This window comes from Pinus tabuliformis, chromosome J (genome assembly GCF_031772625.1).
Source record: "Pinus tabuliformis cultivar Carrire ecotype Pingquan chromosome J, CPIR1, whole genome shotgun sequence".
NCBI classification, from domain to species: Eukaryota; Viridiplantae; Streptophyta; class Pinopsida; order Pinales; family Pinaceae; genus Pinus; species Pinus tabuliformis.
In genome coordinates, this window is record NC_142295.1 from 119067853 (window position 1) to 119089029 (window position 21177).

Below are 21177 nucleotides of genomic sequence, written 5' to 3' on the forward strand. Positions count from 1 at the left end.
CACAAATAATTATCAATAAAGATTATAATTTTTTTTTAAATGTAAAATTATATCATAAAAATAAATAAAATATAAATTATAATGTTTTAATAATTTTTTATTTTTTTTAATTTTAACTATTTTTTTATTAAAACAAATTATCTTTATAAATTGAGAATTTATCATTTATGAAGAAGTCTTCGACAAATATCCGTCATTTAGATGTTATTAAAGAAAATATAAACTTTTAAAAAGAAAAATGTTCTTTAAAAGGAAGCACAAAATGCTTTCAAAAAAATTAATAAAATATTTTGTTTGTTTAAAGAGTTATGACATCTCTACTTCACAATGACAAATTTAAATATAACCTTTAATAATCTAGATATCACCCTTTCTTGAAAATTGACCTATTATAATGATATATAATAAATTCAACATAATATTAATAAATATTACAGTTTAATTTGTTCTACTTCATAGTTTCAATACTCGAAGCATTTTTATTTAGAAAACATTGAATAATCCAATTATGTGAAAACCAATCAACCATCATATAATGAAATACATGGTGTGTCCTCTGTAGACGTCAGTCAGAAACAAAACTGAACAGAGAAAAAAAGATCATATTCATGTAAGATAAAAGAACCTATTATGAGAATAAAAGACAACCTAATGTAAGAAATCAGTCTGATTCATTGTTCTCATGGTTTATTGTAAGTGCTTATTAGATATAAAACTGACTATCATGCGAACTTGTGAAGTTGAAATTAGAACATGTCGTTTCTCCAAAGAGCAGAGAGGAGTAGAAGCCGAGTGTGGAGTTGGCCACATCGAATTGGAGTAGATTATCTTGCATCTGATACATCCTTATCACAATCAATGTCACCAAATCCTCTCCTGCATCAACAAATCCTATACACAACACATTATCACTGACAGACACCATGGAGGTAGCTCCAAAGATCCTCCAAATGGTAGTGTTGCTCTGTAACACAAGGTCAATCTCCGGCATGACAAACCCAACGCCAGTGGACCCAACAACGCTTGAGTTGAAACATGCACCAAAAGGGGCCACCGAAGCAACGCATGGGAGATTCCTTTGCACAGTGAAGGCGGCCATGACGGAGTTGTAGATCGGCATTGTTAGGTGCGTATAGGGCACCATGGTGCTCAACTTGGTGCCACCATGGCCTTGTTGTTGGAAATATTAATTCCAACCACCACCTTAAATAAATCGACAAAAACCATGTTTGCTTAGTCAATCACTGTATGGTTGCGATTTTGTTTGCAGGCGAAAGGACTGAAGTCAAAGTAGAAGTACAGGCTGACCATTCCAGTGAAAGAATTGAAGTCAAAGAAGAAGTACAACGTTGACCATTCCGAAACATGACGACATTTAATGAATTTTGATAAATAGGTATGGGAAAACATTGCCCACACTCCACAACACCTATAAGTTCAGAAAACCAATTATTTTGTATAATCACCCATCCTGTGTATTAATTATTTTCTCTATCATGTATTAATGTCAAATTTGTATCTTGAGATAAATATGAATGTAAAAGTCACTTGCATGAGAGAGGGTGAAAGTATCTGAGGTAGTGAGGAGAAAATCGCGTCTGTCTGGTAGTGAGGAAAACATGGTGGAGAATATATTAGTGGGCACGTGAAAACCAATTTCACTGAGTTTTACACGGATTTACTCCACAACCCAAGTGATGGGTAAATTGCAGTAAGTCTTTTGTGTTTTCACTTGAAGTTGTAGCCTCCATTTATCAGGCCAATTATTTTCCTATGTTTTGAAATATAATACAAAGTATGTTATGTTGCGATGTGGTCTTAAACCTTCATGAGTAAATTTACCACAACCTTTTTGTTTCTACTTTGTTTTGCCATGAGTTATTTCCTGTGTATTATTTAATCACTTGTGTAGTTGTGATATCCTTGCCATGACATAAGATTTCCTTGCCATAACATAAGACTTACCTTGCAACAATTGAATTCTGAGCCAACCTCCTTTCCTCTGTCCCTAAAATTTTTTTCTAACATGTTATCAGAGCGGGTTAAACTTTGTTAGTCTAAAAACAAGCGTTTTTACTAGGAGTCAAAAAAATTGTTTTGAGGGTAAATTGTTTTTTTCCTTTGGAACTTATTTAATAGTAGGTAGAATTTTTTTTTCTCACTCAGAAATGGAAACATCAAGCACAAGCTTGAATAATTCTCAGATACCTCAGTTTAATGGCAGAAATTATGACTATTGAGCTATTACAATGAAGACCTTGTTTTCTTCTTAAGACATTTGGGATTTGGTGGAGAATGGTTTTCAAGAACTAGCAGATGCAGCAACATACAATGCCTTGTCTCAAGCAGAAAGGGATTTGTTGAGGGACAATAGGAGGAAGGATTCAAAATCCCTCTTCTACATTTTTCAAGAAATTCATGAAATTATTTTCTCAAGGGTTACAACAACAAGGAAGTCCAAGTGAGCATGGGACACCCTCTAAACAGCCTATCACGGCATGACAAAAGTAAAGACAAAAAAGTTGCAAATGTTGAGAAGAGACTTTGAAACACTTTGTATGAAAGATTCTGAGAATGTGGACTCATTGTTTACACATGTAATTGGGCTGGTTATTCAAATCAGGTCTCATGGCAAGACACTTGAGGAAAGGAGAATAGTTGAGAATGTTTTGAGAAGTTTGCCAGCAAGGTTTGATGCCATTGTTGTGGCCATAGAAGAGACAAAGGATCTCTCACACTTCGTAGTGGATGAACTTCATGTGTCACTGATTTCTCATGAACATAGACTGAATAGAGCAACAAGGTTGTCATTGGAACATGCCTTCAAGAAACAAGTTTCATTTTGTCAAGGTAGAGGCAGAGGAATATCATATCCTAGAGGAAGAGGACGAAGCCCACACAGAGGTGGAAGAAGCAACCCTTCAAGCTCAAGTGGAAGGGGAATCAATAAAAATCCAAGTCAAGGACCAAGCCAAAATCAAGCACAAGGTTAGGGGTATGATAACTCTCAAGTTCAATGTCATTACTGTAGGAAGTATGGTCATTATGCAAATGAATGTAGAAAGAAGCAATATGACATTAGTAACAAACCAAGTGTCAATTTCACAAAAGAAAATCAAAACCATGGTAGCATGTTTTTAGCTTGTAATGTAGCACAAGAAAAACAAAGTGATATATGGTATCTAGATTCAGGGTGTAGCAACCACATGTCAGGGAACATAGAAATGTTTCCCAATCTAGATGAAAATGTGAAATCTGAAGTGAAATTAGGGACTGATAGCAAAGTCTCTGTCATGGGAAAATGAAGAGTTAATATCCTAACAAAGAAGGGGCAGAAGAAGTACATCTCAGATGTTTACTTTGTCCCTAGTATGAAGCATAACCTCATAAGCAATGGACAACTCATGCAAAAGGGTTACAATGTCTTCTTCAAAAATGATGTGTGCACAATTTTGGATAGGCCTCCAAGCATATAGCTAATGCAAAGGTTCAGATGAAAAACAATAGAATGTTTCCCCTAAATATAAGATGAGATTTGAATGAAAAAGGTGCACAAGAACAACTATCAATGAACTCACAAGAGGATGGAAGAAACGATGCAGTGGTCACACACGTAAACTATCAAGCAAAGGTTAAAGATGAAAATTGGTTATGGCATTTGATATTTGGACATCTCAACTTTGGAGGTTTGAATTTGCTTCATATGAAAGACATGGTGAAGGGATTACCACTCTAGAAAACCAGACAACCTTTGTGAACGATGTATCTTGGGCAAGAAAGATAGAGAGACATTTCCAGTAGGAAAGTCAGTAAGGGAAAAGGCACCTTTGGAGATTGTCCACTCAGATTTATGTGGACCAATGCATACACCATGAATTGGTGGCAGCCATTATTTATTGACCTTCATAGATGACTACACAAGGAATACATTGGTCTATCTCCTAAAATAGAAAAGTGAAGTGTTTGAGCACTTTTGCCAATACAAGGCTCTTGTTGAGAAGCAAAGTGAACACTACATTGAAGTCCTTAAGACTGATAGAGGTGGTGAATATATCTCAAATGATTTCCTTCATTTTTGTAGGGAACATGGAATTCACAAACAATTTACAACAAGGTAAAGACATCAGCAAAATGGTGTAGCAGAAAGAAAGAATAAGACCAATATGGAAATGGCAAGGAGTATGTTGAAGGCAAGGCATTTGTGAAATGATTATTGGGAAGAAGTTGTCACTTGTGCAACATATATCTTGAATAGATGTCCAACCAAAAGCATCTAGAATGTAGTTCCTAAGGAGGCATGGATGGAAGAAAGAATTGTGTCACTCACATGAGAGCTTTTGGATGTGTGGCATATGCACATGTCCCGAATGAGTTGAGGAAGAAGTTGGACAACAAGGGGGAGAAATGCATATTTTTTGGATATAGCGATGAATCCAAAGCATACAAGCTCTACAGTCCATCAAACAAGAAGGTCATAATCAGCAAAGATGAGCAGTTCATAGAAGAAGAAGCATGGGATGGAAGTTTAGAGAACAAATTCAATGTCAAAGCTTGTATACCACATGAGGACAAAGAGGAATTGAAAGCAACAAGTAGTTCCTCAATAGTGACTCCCTATACACCTATTCAAGAGCAACAAATCAGGCAAAAAAAAACACCATCAACAAATAATAGAACAACGGCGTGCAATGAAGCAAGTCTTTTTCCAAGCACACCAAAAAGTGAAACACCAAGTGACATGTCAAGCCCATCTCTAGCAAGCACAAGAAGACCAAAATTCAAAAATTTAAATGAGATCTATGAGCAAGATGAAGCTGACAGTAGCACTGGTCTAAATTCCTTCTTTGCATTATTTTGTCATGTAGATGACCCAATCCTTTTTGAAGATGCAGTCAAAGATGAAAAACAGGTTGCGGCAATGGAGGAAGAAATAAAAGAAATAGAAAGGAATGACACATGGGAGTTAGGCAATCATCCGAAAGGAAAACATGTCATTGGAGTGAAGTGGGTCTATAAGACTAAGAGCAACGTTGAGGGGAAGATTTAAAGGCATAAAGCGAGGCTAGTTGTCAAAGGATACAAGGAGAAGCATGGAAGAGATTATATAGAGAAGTTTGCGCCAATCACAAGGATGGAGACAGTGAGTACAATTGTGGCAATTACCGTGCAACATAAATGGAAAGTGTATCAAATGGACATAAAATCAGCATTCTTGAATGGAGTGCCAAAAGAGGAAGTTTATGTTGCACAACCTCCTGGTTATGCGGTAGAAGGTCAAGAAGACCAAGTGTATCAGCTGAGGAAAGCTCTATATGATCTGAAGCAAGCACTGCGTGCATTGTATAACAAGATAGATGCTTACTTGTTGGACAATGGTTTCGACAAATGTGATGATTAACCTACTCTCTACATCAAAGAGAGCGATGGTAAGATTCTTATTGTCATATTATATGTAGATGATTTGATTTTTATAGGCAGTGATGATTTCCTCATCGTTGATTTCAAACAAGCCATGAAGAATGAATTTGAAATCAGTGACTTGGGGTTATTAAGGTATTTTTTGGGCATAGAAGTGAAGCAAACAGAAAATGACATTTTTATTTCAAAAGCAAAGTATGTAGAAGACATTTTGGAGATGTTTAAAATGTAGGCAACAAGACCGCACCAACTCCAACTGTCATGGGGTTGAAGTTGAGCAAAGAATATTCCAGCAGTAATGTCAATATGACATTATACAAAAGCATGATAGGCAGCTTGATGTATTTGAATGCCATTAGGCTGGATATAATGCATGCACTGAGTTTGGTGTCAAGTTTCATGGAGACACCCAAGGAAACACATTAGCAAGCAGCAAAAGGACTCTAAGGTATGTTGGGACAAAATAGTATGGTGTTTCCTACACCACAACAAGTGATTTTAGGTTTGTTTGTTACACTGACAGTGATTGGGAAGGAAGGATCGATGACAAAAATAGCACGTCAAGATATGTTTTTCATTTGGGTTTTGGAGCCATTTCATGGGCCTCCAAGAAGCAACCGATATTTTCATTTTCAACAGTAGAAGTTGATTATGTTGCCACAATAGCAACAACATGTCAAGTAGTTTGGATGAGAAGGATGTTGAGGGATCTTCATCATGACCAAGAGGGAACGACAACTATTTTCTGCGACAACACATCAGCAATTGCATTATCAAAGAATTCTATTTTTCACAAGAGGACCAAGCATATTGATGTTAAATATCATTTTATCAGAGAGTTGATTAACAATGATGAAATTGTGTTGCAACACTGCAGGTCACAGGAACAATTTGCTGATATTTTCACAAAGCCATTAACACGTGAAAATTTTGTTTATCTCAAAGATTGTTTGGGAATTGTCAATGGAGGCAGTTGTTATTAAGGGGGAGTGTTGGAAATATTAATCCCAACCACCGCCTTAAACAAACTGACAAACACCATGCTTTCCCAGTCAACTACTGCACAATTGTGATTTTGTTTGCAAGCGAAAGGACTGAAGTCAGAGTAGAAGTACAATGTTCACCATTCTGCAACAAATCAAAGCATTTAAGGCATTTAATGAATTTTGGTAAATAGGTATGGGAAAAAATTTACTCCGTGACTGTTGCTCGCACCCCACAACACCTGCAAGTTCAGCAAAACAATTATTTTGTATAATTGCCCATCCTGTGTATTAATTATTTTCTCTGTCATGTATTAATGTCAAATTTGTATGTTGAGATAAATATGAATGTAAAAGTCATTTGCATGAGAGAGAGTGAGAGAGGGTGAAATTCTGTGAGGTAGTAAGGAGAAAATCGTGGAGGAAATATTGGTGGGCACGTGAAAACCAGTTTTACGGAGTTTTAGAGAAATTTGCTTTGCAACCCAAGTGATGCGTAAATCGTAGTAAGTATTTTGTGTTTTCACTTGGAGCTATAGCCTCCATTTATCATGCGAATGTATTTTCCTATGTTTTGAAATATAATACAAAGTATGTTAAGATGTGATGTGATCTTAATCCTTCAGGAGTGAATTTACAGCAACCTTTTTGTTTCTACTATGTTTTTCCTTGAGTTATTTCTTGTGTATTATTTAAGCCTCTGTGTAGTTGTGATATCCTTTCCGCAACATAACACTTACCTTGTCGCAGTTGAATTCTGAGCTAGACTCCTCTCCTCTGCGCCTGCAAAAAAATTTTCTAACACCTGTTGCTGATTCGCAGCATAGCTGTGTCAATCACAAGGGGGACAGCATTGACATGTATTCTTTGCACACCAATGTAAAAGAATTTGGTGTAGACAAGATTCTTGATGAAGAGAGTGTGAGTGAGCTAGAGGGAGAGGTCTTTGCCATATGGTGGAAGGAATACGAGAGGCTCATCACCAAAGGAGAGAGCACTCGATGCATTGCCACTTGGCAGGCACATGGAAAATTTGCAGCCAAATCCCACTGCATTGGAGAGATGATTTGGCAGTTGCACCATGGATGAGACCATCCCGGTGACTCTAGCCACCCCACTCAGAAAACCGGAAAGGTCTTAGGCAAAGGCCAGGCTGGGGAACATGACGAGGGGAATGTGATTTGAACTGTCAGTGCTAGGAAGAACAGTGACATCCTACCCGAGTTCGAAATTGTCAGTGCCTAAGCTGAGCATGACACAGGTGTCATTTTTCAATCCTAGCGTGCGGGGACCATAATAGGTGCCACAACCCGAATACTGATATGATTTGCACAATTGTGCACTATAGGCAACCAATGTGTAAGTGGAGGATATGTAGGTTTTATTGATGCAAGTTACCCACGTGCAATCTTATTTGATGTCGAACACTAAACACTAGATCTTCAGAGGGGTTCTGTGCTAGATTTGGAACATGTACCGCATCATCATGGTGTCTAGGGTAATCTGCATGCATAGCGCACTGAAGATACTCTGGGACACATTTGTAGGCAATTGGAAGAAACATATGATGACAACGACGATTAGGACTTGTTAGCGCTTGAAATTTCACCTCAGGCTAAGAAAGGTAAACTTCAAGGCAACATCAAACCACTTAGCCTCGTAGCTAGCCCTACGGGGCAGGAGAGGGCTCTCTCCGGTCTATCTCAGTAAAGATCTTCAAAAGGTGAGATGACCAATAGGAAAACACTGATTCTAGGCTAGTAAACTGATCAAGAGGTTTAAATTTGGGATTTTTAAAGTTTTGGTGGAAAATTGGGGAATGGCAATTTCGGGTGCGGGGATTGGACACAGTTTTCGCAGGGAGTTCTTTGGAGCGAGGTAGGAAACAATATTGATGCCTTTGATAGAGATGGATGGATGAGAATGACTGGTGAGGAGTCAAGGAGAGCAAGCAATAACCTTGAATTCCCCTTAAACAGTTGAAAACATTGATATTAAGCAAACTTAAAAGTAGAGCATGACAGTCATGAATTCTACTTTAACACTTCATTTACCTAATTTGCAGAAGGAAAAGTAAGGAAATGATTCACATAACACACTTACAAGTACAAAGAGAAACACACCATCAATACATGTGACCACAAGAATCCCAAAAAGGACTGCAAAACCCTGGTCTTCCTTAGCCAAAAATTGCAAAGATACAGTGAATAATACAATGATAGCTTCTCCCTCAAGAGTCCCACCATGAAAATGAGCAAGAGAGTACATAATATAGATCATATAACATCTTTCCCTGCCTCTAGGGGTCGAGCTCACTATCCTAGGAGCTGTTTCAACCAATTCTAAACTAAGCACTGAAAACTAGGCAGTCAAAACAACTTGCCTCTATAAACTAGGAAACCAATTCATTCATTTAATTTTCACCTATCTCATGAATGAATCTTCTAGAAGAGGTACATAAGTGTAAAAGTGTCATAAATTTACATCATTTACAACAAGAAGGATAAAAATCAACTCCAAAAAGTCAAACACAGTCAAAACTGCGTTTTGCTGAGCTGTACGCTAAAATCCTGAGCAATTTGCCTGACGGGTCGCGCGCCAAATCCTGATGGGTCACACGCCTTTGAGAGCCCTTTTGGGGCACTTTAAGGTGTCCAAATGAGGTAATAGTAGGCTTGTTGGAAAGGTCTATGAGTCTACTTTCCAACCCAACTGGAATTTCTGAATTTGGTTGTCATTTTCTCCTCCAAAATTGCAATCTCCCAAGACTGCTTTCTGTGTGTCAAAAATGTGGCAAAAAGTCATTTTTTGCTTGTTTTTTGACTTTCAGGAGGCCAAAAACTTCATAAAATCTCTTGGCAATGGGTGAGCATGTGTAACTTTTCATGCCAAATCCAGAAATGCTGAGTTTTTTGAAAATAGAGTTGCCAAGTGAAAGGGTCGCATGGGGGGTGAGAACCGTCAAGCGGAAAAACCTGTTTTTTGCCTTAAAAACCAAAAATCACCCAAAATGCTCAAAATTTCTTGGAATTTGTGCTGGGGCTGAGCTATTTAGTGCCATGCTCCTTCAAGGAAGCCTCAGCCAAGATGTGGAGGGGGTCGGACCTTTTTCTTTGTTTTTGTGCTTTGGCCAACCGCCTTTGGAGCACTTTCATCTTCGCCTTCCACACGTGCATTCGGGCCCAATAGTGGTTTTTCATGTTCCAGAGCAGGCTCAACTTCTGGTGTTGACTCAGATTCATCACTTTTCTCATAGTCAGTTTCGGTTTCTGACATGGTTTCAGGGGTAAAGTGGCTGAAATGTACTGTTGCTTCTGCTTTGAAATCTGTTGTTTTAACTGTTTTGAAATGTTGTTTCAAGGGGACAAGTAGCACAAGGGAAAGGTTAGGGAAGGGAGACTTGGAAGGGAAATTGGGAAAAATATATGAAACAGGGAGTTTAGGGGAAGAATTATGACATATACATCATTATACAATTTTACTTACAAGGATGTTATGGGAGGTAGGGTTAGGATTATAATTTTTTGATTTCTTGGGGAGAGGGACAGGGTTTTAGGCTCTTAGCAAATTTGGAAGGGAAGTTTAAATAAAATTATAAGGAATATGTAATGGGAGGTGGACAATAGGAAAGAAAAGGGATACCTCAAAACAGCATAATAAACCCTAGCAATTTTGACAACTTCAAGCCCAAAAGCACAATGGAGACTTTTCTTGCAAATGAAGGCTTTTAAAATATTATCATGATCTTCTCAAGCTTTAGCAAACCATAATTTATATGATTGAAGACCTACCGGACAAGCTTGAACAATTTGTGGTCGCTCGGCAGCTTGCTGGTAATTTTCTGAGGAGGAAACCCTGATGGGTCCCGCGCACTGCCCAACGGGTCGCACCTGCATAATTTTTACACTGCTGGAGGTACCCTGACGGGTTGCGCGCCTCCAACGGGTCGCGCGCCTGGTTCAACGGGTCGCGCGCCTTCACAACTCACACAATTCGCTCAAACTCTCTTGGAAACAATTGCTCTATCACTTGAATGCACAATGAGGCTTGATGGAGGGAGATTATGGCTTTTATAGCCTTGTTTGAATTAATTTCATGTCATAACCCACTTTATAATGTTTTTCCATGACACTTTATAAACTTGACTTTTTTGGTTTCCTTTTGTCCTGAAATTGATTGATTTGATGCTTTTCTTTGATAATTTTTGCAGGGATAGCATCTGAGGGATCTTGGCAAGGGAGCCAGCGTTACATGTTGTCCTTTGAATCATTTTGAATTTTTACAATTTTTACAAAATTTTGAGAAATGACCTTGGCAAATTTTGAGAAATGACCTTGGCTTTAAAAACAGGGTTTTTAAATCCAAGGTGAAAATTAACTGTACAAGATGAAATTTTTCGAAGAAACATTTTGAAAATCATCACTCTGGCTTGCTGGGCACTTATTGACCTTCAGAGACATGACCTTGAAGACACATTTGACCTCAACCCTAGACCTAAAAATTTTGACCTAAAGACAAAGACAAGTAACCTTGAACAGTTTAATGACTGAAACAACTTGATCCAGCGGTGCCAAGAGGGGGACAAAGACACCAGCTCCTCCATCAGGGTTATGGCATGCCTAATGGAATGCAAGACACTGATGAGACACCTACTTATGCAAATGCAAAGAGCTTTGATCGCTGATGGAGGGCTACTAGACCGACTCTAACATTGGCTCCAATGGGGATGGTAGCTCCTTGGAGGTGCCAAGAACCGCAGATCTCTGTAAGAGCAGACCAGTGCTTTTCAATCATTGGGAAATGGAGTCATTATTTGACAAACAATACAAGACTTTGACTCATTTATTGACTGAAACTTGATTCAAACCGACTCAATTATGAAACCTACATGACTAAAAACTGACTCACAAATGACTCATGACTCAACTAAAAACTGACTCGATACTTAAACACAACCGACAAACTGAAATGATGCTCAAAGTGGAGCTTATTCATCAAAACCTACTCTAACAGTTTCTTTCATCACCTGATCAAGTGAAATGAAACAACGAATGCAACCAAGTAAGTATTCCATCTACTGTTCGAATTCTCCAGAAGTTCTCGCTTTCCAACAAGAGAGAACTAATGAACGGCAACTCCCATGATAACTTAGAAATAGATCCGTTGAATGATATGAATTCTCTATCCGCCTCCAAAAACACTACATAAGGATCTTGAAATTCATGCACATTGGGACTTAGCTCATCCAATGGATTACTTCTCTTCTCTTCATACCATGAATGAAAACTTTGATCTGAGCCTTGTGACGAGACCTCTGCTGAAAATGAGAAAGAAATCGGCTGCTGGATCAAATTCATATCAGCACATGTTTCAAGCTCACATATAGTCAATGGAGAAAGACTTTGACTGCAAACCTCATCCAAAACATCAGCTATTGGATCATGAAAAACTTGAAAAGACTGTTGTAATGTATCCATTGAAAATGCATGACATCCTTCTAGCTGTTCATCTTTTTCTTGAGAGATTTTACGAAGATTCTTCCTTATAAACTGAAATGCTTCGAAAGAAAAGGGTATAGAATCTTCCTGTATCATCAAATCATGTATTTCGTCTTCCACAACTTCATCTGTAATCTGCCCTTCAATTTCATTTGGTGGCTGCAAATCTGATGCTACAGGCTGCTCAAGAATTTTGTTATCTGTCTCATCCTCAACATTAACACTGAGAGATTGCTGATTTGTTATAGGCTGTTCATTTGAAGATTTACTATGCAATCTACCCTTCAAAAACTGAAATGATTCAAAACAAAATGGTACGGAGTCACCTTGAATCATTAAATAATGTGTGTGCACTTCCAAGTATTCATCTGCAATTTGATAATCAATGGCTTTCGGGGGTTGCAAATCTGAATATGAGAAGTCTTGAACCAGGTTCTCATTGCTCTTTATATGATTCAAATCAAGACTTGTTGACATTTGATTTCTGATTGCATGGTAGTTATCTCTGATGAACTGAAACGAATCAAAACAAAAAGGTAAAGATCCTTCACTTACTTCAAACTTTGATGCACTTTCCTCATCATTGTCATAGCTGCTATGCATCATTTGATCATTGTACTCGAGCTGTTGTAAGAGAACTTCTTCCTCCTCCAACAAACTAGCTGTTGATTTGTCTGTAAGATTTGTTTCTTTTTGGAGAACATAATCATCATCATACTGATCAAACTGAGGCAAATCATCAGTATAAAACACATCATCAAGCATACATGTCATATCAACAGATCTCTCTTCTCCAAGATGATCTACAAAACAATCATTATCGGATCTATGACAACTAGGATCAGAAACAAAATGTTTTGGATCAGCAACTTGTTCTTCTTCAATCAGCGAGCCATGAGCTTGAGCATCATAAGCATTTCTTGCGGTGACCTTCTCCATCATCTTTTCCACTGCACTTACCAAAATGTCAAGCTTCACCTCTAGAGATGTCGATTCGGCCGGATCTATGTTTTTCATCTCTTCTTCTTTCAACCTTGCCCTTCGGATCAGCAGATGCGCCTCTACATTTACTGCACTGTTTTTCATCTCATGAAGCGTTGCAATATCCCTTTCTCTCAGCTGAAACTCCATCTCCGGATCAAAGGCACCCGGATAGTGCAAGAGAGCCGATCTAGGAGTAGGCCTTATATAAACTGGCATCGAATAATAAACTTCGTTAAATCTGGCCGAAAACTGTTGTACTGTCTCCCCTGGCAATCTTTTCAGCTGGTTATACTCTTCTACAATCAAGAAAAGGTTCTGCCCGATCATCCACCTGTCGAGAAAAACTTTGACAAACTGCTGGAAATCTGAGATGCTTGCATCAGGCAGGGTTTTGAACCAACTCTTAACTTCAGCTTGCAAAGAAAGAGCAAAAAGCCTTATACTAACATCTTCTTCATCAACTTCAAAAAGATCTAGAAAATTCTCAAAATTCTGCACATGTTGCTCAGCATTGACATTCTTGCTTTCACTATCGAACATCGGCAAGTATAGATCATAGTTTTTGGTGAAAGCATGGAGAACAGAAGGTAAAACAATAGGTTTATACCGATCTGGAATTTTACAAGGTGTAAGGGTATGTACAGAAGGTATAGAATTGGTCTTGGTTGCTTGAGGCTCATCAATTTGAAGACGGTCATCACAAAATTTAGAAGAAAGGTCTTGATCAAGCTCAAAGGTATGCAAATCTTTGGAATTCACAATCTTCAAAGGGAAAGAATCAACTGCAGGCCGAGGATCTCTTCTCAAATACAGTATACTTTGCAATGCAGTCTTGACATTCTTGGGAAAAGAGAAGAAATAATTTATGACAAAGAACAAAATTTCTTGGATGAAATTCCAACTTGAATACCTGATATGTTCATATTGTCCTTTCATGTTTTTGCTGGTCGGGATCATCCTCCAGTGGAGTCTTTGGATCTGATCTCGAAACTGGTTTAGAGTCACCAAGTGAATGATTTCAGCCTTTCAAGTGTCTGATCATTGTCCACTATCAACAATCAGATCTGAACTTGATACATGTACTGGGGTAAAATGCAAATGAAGTGGCCGTATTTACAAGCTCACGGAGATGGACTGAAGCAGCGTTTATCTACATCTGCTTATGCAAAGCAAAAGCGTTTCGAAGGCTACCTGGCATAACTTCAGGCTCCGTCTAAGATATGAAACAAACACATCAATCCACAAACAAGTCTTTTCTCCCCAGTATGGTCGCCAATATGTTAGCGCTTGAAATTTCACCTCAGGCTGAGAAAGGTAAACTTCAAGGCAACATCAAACCACTTAGCCTCGTAGCTAGCCCTACGGGGCAGGAGAGGGCTCTCTCCGGTCTATCTCAGTAAAGATCTTATTGGGCGATATGACCAATAGGAAAACACTGATTTTAGGCTAGTAAACTGATCAAGAGGTTTAAATTTGGGATTTTTAAAGTTTTGGTGGAAAATTGGGGAATGGCAATTTCGGGTGCGGGGATTGGACACAGTTTTCGCAGGGAGTTCTTTGGGGCGAGGTAGGAAACAGTATTGATGCCTTTGATAGAGATGGATGGATGAGAATGACTGGTGAGGAGTTAAGGAGAGAAAGCAATAACCTTGAATTCCCCTTAAACAGTTGAAAACATTGATATTAAGCAAACTTAAAAGCAGAGCATGACAGTCATGAATTCTACTTTAACACTTCATTTGCCTAATTTGCAGAAGGAAAAGTAAGGAAATGATTCACATAACACACTTAAAAGTACAAAGAGAAACACACCATCAATACATGTGACCACAAGAATCCCAAAAAGGACTGCAAAACCCTGGTCTTCCTTAGCCAAAAATTGCAGAGATACAGTGAATAATACAATGATAGCTTCTCCCTCAAGAGTCCCACCATGAAAATGAGCAAGAGAGTACATAATATAGATCATATAACATCTTTCCCTGCCTCTAGGGGTCGAGCTCACTATCCTAGGAGCTATTTCAACCAATTCTAAACTAAGCACTGAAAACTAGGCAGTCAAAACAACTTGCCTCTATAAACTAGGAAACCAATTCATTCATTTAATTTTCACCTATCTCATGAATGAATCTTCCAGAAGAGGTACATAAGTGTAAAAGTGTCATAAATTTACATCATTTACAACAAGAAGGATAAAAATCAACTCCAAAAAGTCAAACACAGTCAAAACTGCGTTTTGCTGAGCTGTACGCTGAAATCCTGAGCAATTTGCCTGACGGGTCGCGCCCCTTTGAGAGCACTTTTGGGGCACTTTCAAGTGTCCAAATGAGGCACGAGTAGGCTTGTTGGAAAGGTCTATGAGTCTACTTTCCAACCCAACTAGAATTTCTGAATTTGGTTGTCATTTGCCCCTCCAAAATTGCAATCTCCCAAGACTGCTTTCTGTGTGTCAAAAATGTGGCAGAAAGTCATTTTTTGCTTGTTTTTTGACTTTCAGGAGGCCCAAAACTTCATAAAATCTCTTGGCAATGGGTGAGCATGTGTAACGTTTCATGCCAAATCCAGAAATGATGAGTTTTTTGAAAATAGAGTTGCCAAGTGAAAGGGTCGCGCGGGGGGTGAGTCCCGTCAAGCGGAGCATTTGGGCCCAATAGTGGTTTTTCATGTTCCGGAGCAGGCTCAACTTCTGGTGTTGACTCACAGTCATCACTTTGCTCATAGTCAGTTTCGGTTTCTGACATGGTTTCAGGGGCAAAGTGGCTAAAATGTACTGCTGCTTCTGCTTTGAAATCTGCTGTTTTAACTGTTTTGAAATGCTGTTTCAAGGGGACAAGTAGCACAAGGGAAAGGTTAGGGAAGGGAGACTTGGAAGGTAAATTGGGAAAAATATATGAAACAGGGAGTTTAGGGGAAGAATTATGACATATACATCATTATACAATTTTACTTACAAGAATGTTATGGGAGGTAGGGTTAGGATTATAATTTTTTGATTTCTTGGGGAGAGGGACAGGGTTTTAGGCTCTTAGCAAATTTGGAAGGGAAGTTTAAATAAAATTATAAGGAATATGTAATGGGAGGTGGACAATAGGAAAGAAAAGGGATACCTCAAAACAGCATAATAAACCCTAGCAATTTTGACAACTTCAAGCCCAAAAGCACAATGGAGACTTTTCTTGCAAATGAAGGCTTTTAAAATATTATCGTGATCTTCTCAAGCTTTAGCAAACCATAATTTATATGATTGAAGACCTACCGGACAAGCTTGAACAATTTGTGGTCGCTTGGTAGCTTGCTGGTAATTTTTTGTGGAGGAAACCCTGATGGGTCGCGTGCACTGCCCAATGGGTCGCGCGCCCTCAACGGGTCGCGCCTGCGTAATTTTTACACTGCTGGAGGTACCTTGACGGGTCGCGCGCCTCCAACGGGTCGCGCGCCTGGTTCAACGGGTCGCGCGCCTTCCCAACTCACACAATTCGCTCAAACTCTCTTGGAAACAATTGCACTATCACTTGAATGCACAATGAGGCTTGATGGAGGGAGATTAGGGCTTTTATAGCCTTGTTTGAATTAATTTCATGTCATAACCCACTTTATAATGTTTTTCCATGACACTTTATAAAGTTGACTTTTTTGGTTTCCTTTTGTCCTGAAATTGATTGATTTGATTCTTTTCTTTGATAATTTTTGCAGGGATAGCATCTGAGGGATCTTGGCAAGGGAGCCAGGGTTACATGCTGTCCTTTGAATCATTTTGAACTTTTACAATTTTTACAAAATTTTGAGAAATGACCTTGGCTTTAAAAACAGGGTTTTTAAATCCAAGGTGAAAATTAACTGTACAAGATGAAATTTTTCGAAGAAACATTTTGAAAATCATCCCTCTGGCTTGCTGGGCACTTATTGACCTTCAGATACATGACCTTGAAGACACATTTGACCTCAACCCTAGACCTAAAAATTTTGACCTAAAGATAAAGACAAGTAACCTTGAACAGTTTAATGACTGAAACAACTTGATCCAGCGGTGCCAAGAGGGGGAAAAAGACACCAGCTCCTCCATCAGGGTTATGGCATGCCTAATGGAATGCAAGACACTGATGAGACACCTACTTATGCAAATGCAAAGAGCTTTGATCGCTGATGGAGGGCTACTAGACCGACTCTAACAGGACTACACAGAGAGAATCCATTGCATGGATGGGAGGTGGTCGATTGTTAGGCCCATGAGTTGAGTCGAGTGCGCCCGTGTGCGAAGGGCACCCAAACTCGGTTATGTGCGACGGTTGGTAGAATTTTTGGTTTTATGCAATGATTCAAGTCGGGTGTGCCCCATGTGATTTTGTCATATAGTCCATACACTCTAGTATTAGTAAAAAGAAAAAGTGTAGTGGTGTCGCACCTGCCTATGTGCAGTTGAAATACTACCGCAAGGATAGGGGCATGACAGATGGTATCAAATCTTGATTCAGGGTGAGTCGAGTTTTTATTGTAGTGAAGTAGATACCACTGCCACTTCATGACAAATGGTATCAGAGCTCGATTTAGGGCAAGTTCTATTTGTTGAAGATTGAATATTGTGAAGCATGTCCATTTTGTAGAAAATTGGCTTTATAGGGATTATGAGCTTTGAAGAATGGCAGAGGCACACCATGGGGCCAAGTCAAGCTGAGCAAAGTCCACTTGCAGAGTTGGATGATATACAACAAATATTTGTGAAATGGAATGAATAATTTCATGTGACAAAAGAAGCTCTTCATGCTTTGGTTAAGGAAGGGATATTTGACACGAATGAAAGTGAGTTCCATCAACTCATGGAGAAAGTGGACTGTATGGAAGAAAAGATGAAAAAGTTAAAGGAAAGGCAAGAGGTGCTTTTGAAGAAGAAAACAATCGAACTTGAAAGGAAATTGACTCTTGAGAAAGAGCGGGTCATAGTTGTTACTCATGTTGAGGAGGAAGTTGCGGTACATAATGAAGAGGAGCTTGGTGGGATGGAACCTACTATAGTTGAACCAAACTTGGAGGATGTTGCAGAGGTGACAGCAAAAGAGGAAGAACTTGAGGCACCATTGATTACTCAAGTTGAGCCAGATTCGTGCATGATGCAGACATTGATGATAGAAGGCACTCACATGAAGGAGCCTCATGATGAAGTAAGTATTCCTATTACTACTTGTGTTTCATTGGAGCTTTTGGAGGATGGGCCATATGCAGGGAAGGGCAAAGACAGATTTCTGATGTGATGGGAAATCGTTCCATGGATGACTATGATGAGACCTTGTATATTGGGGAAGCAAAGACCATGGATTGTTGTAGAACTTGTTGGGGTAGTTTGTGACCTCATGGCACGAGGTGAAAATTCCCATGACAAGGGAGGAACATGATGATCATTACATAGGATGGGTCATGCTTTATCCATATGGATAATTGGATAAGTGCATGACATGATTCATGGACAAATTGGACAGAGGGCACATCAAAGTTATGATGATATGATACTTGGGTGGACTTCTTCATGGCTGAGACTAAGAGGTAGTCTTGGTGGATTTTCAGGGAGGGAGTCAACAATGATGGAAGGAACCTGTGATATGACATGATATGATATGATATATGGTTTGAGTGACCCAAGGCACTAAACCTAATTGAGGACAAGGATGAGATGACCGATGTTGTGATGAGTCTACTTTGTTAGACAACATGGGTAGCTTGAGTCATGGACATTGAGTTGGATAGATGGAGCATGGTAGACACTATGTAGGGACATTATGCAGGTGCACTTATATAGAGATTCCAATGAGGAGTACCAAGGCAGGGATGTTGTGCAGATGGACTTGCTGAGGCAACACGGAGACATTTTACAAATGAGCCGATAGGGATGTTGTGCACTTTTGTACTACAAGGCCATGGACTCGTTGGATTTGTGAGAAGACTATGAGAGTATTCATACTACATGGAGGGAAGGGGCATCTTGCAGTGGTACTTGAGATGGAGACATGTGTACTTGCTGAAGATGTTGGATGGAGATGATTCATAGGAGTTCATGATGACTTGAGATAGTTGAAGCTAATGGAGGCTTCATATTATTTGGAGTTCATGGGGTTGCATCAATCAGGATGCATTAGTGGTAGCACCTTGGCATGGGTTGAGTTGATACTTAACCACTTTTAATGGACATGGTGGCTGATTAGTTTATGACCATGGGTAGCACATGGATGATGAGGCAGGTGTAGAATTATCCCTTTGACAAACTTGAGGGATGGAATATTGCAGATGTGATGGAGGTTGCTTCATGAACTTGGATATGGCACATTGAGAGTTGGTTTGTTGGGAGGAGCTCTTCATTTTGAGGAGATGAACCTCATACATATGGACGATGATGCTTGGATAGATGTGATTCATTGATATGCAACACATTGACACTAACATCATGGGACGCATGTTGCAGATGGGATGGAGACTACTTCATGGACATGGACATGGCTTACCTACATTTTTATGGGGATAGGATAGATTCTCAATCGAGTTGATATTGTGATAGGATGTTGAGAGAAATGACTGATGATGGCATGAGGAGGTTCATTCTCACAGTTTGAGCATGACAGATGGATTAGATACCCAACTAGTTCGAGTCATGGGCGACATTAGTGTACTGAGATATGTTTGAGTTGAGTTGGAGTATCATGGTAGAAGTTCACATGATGGAGATTCATGATGAGTCGACATGATATATGTTGTAGCAATAACATGTAGCTTGAGTTGGATGGACCAACCTTCCACGGTGGGTCATCATGTGGAGATTGTGATGGATGTGGTTGATGATCATGGATTGAGGAGACTTTCCTATTCATGGAGTCATGAACCTTTGATGGTTTGTGTGATGATGGAGTAAAGGTGGGTAGCATGGACATTTTGGAGATGTTGGAGCTAGTGACACTTTGTGACAATATGGTGGAGTTGTCAAGGATGACAACCTTATTTAGAGTGGGGGAGGATGTCAGGCCTACGAGTTGAGTCGAGCGTGCCACTGTGCGACAGGCACCCGAACTTGGTTATATGTGATGAGTTGTACAGAGGCGAACTCGGTTATGTGTGATGGTGGGTAGTCTTCACAATTTTATGCGATGAGTCAAGTTAGGCGCACCCCATGTGTGACGATAACCCGAGATCTGTTATGTGACACGACTTGTGTGGATGCATTCTCAGTTTTGTGCAACGGATGGGCATGCCCATGTGCGATGGGAGGACACAACCCAAGATGTGTGATGGTGTGGAGGCCGACCTAACTTAAGTGGACCCAACATATCGAATGATGGGGCTGGACTGACATGCAGAGGTGAACAGGCCAACCCATACTTGGGTGGATGGCCATGTTTTCAATGTGTTAGCATGGTTATAACTACACTCATGGAGAAGGCTATCAAGGCATCAATCAACAACAAAACATCAAGGGTGAAACTCGATCTGATGTTTTGTGGATTTTGGGATACATAAGGAGCAAATTGAAGGTTGGGAAAAGTCGCAGGTCGAGATGAACATCTTGGGCGAGGTTGAATGTCCTGGGTGAGTTTGAAAGACCGTGGGCTAAGTTGAATGGCATGGGCAAGGTTGAATGGCTTGGGTAGGTCTGAACGACTGCCGGTCTGAGATGAACAACCTAGGTGAGGCTGAACAACCTGGGAAGAGCTTAACAACTATGGGTAGAGTTGAATGACTTGGACCAAGATGAACAACTGTGGGGAAGGCTGAACGACCGGCAAGGTGGAACAACTAGTGTGACAATGCAACTACAAAATTTTTCTAAGGCAAGGAAACTTGGAGTTTCCTCATAACATGTGTGGGAAATAAGCAGCTAGGTAGCTTCAAGGTTGTGATAGGAGAGTTGGTGGATTGTGCAGGCCAAGGAATTTGGTAGCACAAGACTATTGTAAACTTGTAATTGTAAGATATTTTACATTATAGTTGTATGTTATATTGGGCAGACTTTACGAGAGTTTCCCCTCCCAAGTATAACTATGTATACTTGTATGATTTATGATTTTCGATCCATAATGAAGATGATGAATGTTAATTGAAGTAAATGTTATTCTGCTACTTTTTAACACTGGAAGAATTGAAAATTGGCTCAGTGTTGGAGTTAGGCATAGTCCATACACTCTAGTATTGGTAAAAAGAAAAAGTGTAGTGGTGTCACACCTGCCTATATGTAGTTGAAATAAGAAATATTGGGGGACAATTCGATCCCTAGCTGGTCATTGTGCATGCATTTGGCTTCCAACATTTAATTCAAACGT

At 39.4% G+C, this 21177-nt stretch overlaps 1 pseudogene; it reads right to left on the reverse strand.

The window, feature by feature from the left end:
- Window positions 1-703: 703 nt before the first annotated feature.
- Window positions 704-17477, reverse strand: LOC149225849 (putative aspartic proteinase GIP2; annotated as a pseudogene).
- Window positions 17478-21177: the final 3700 nt, after the last annotated feature.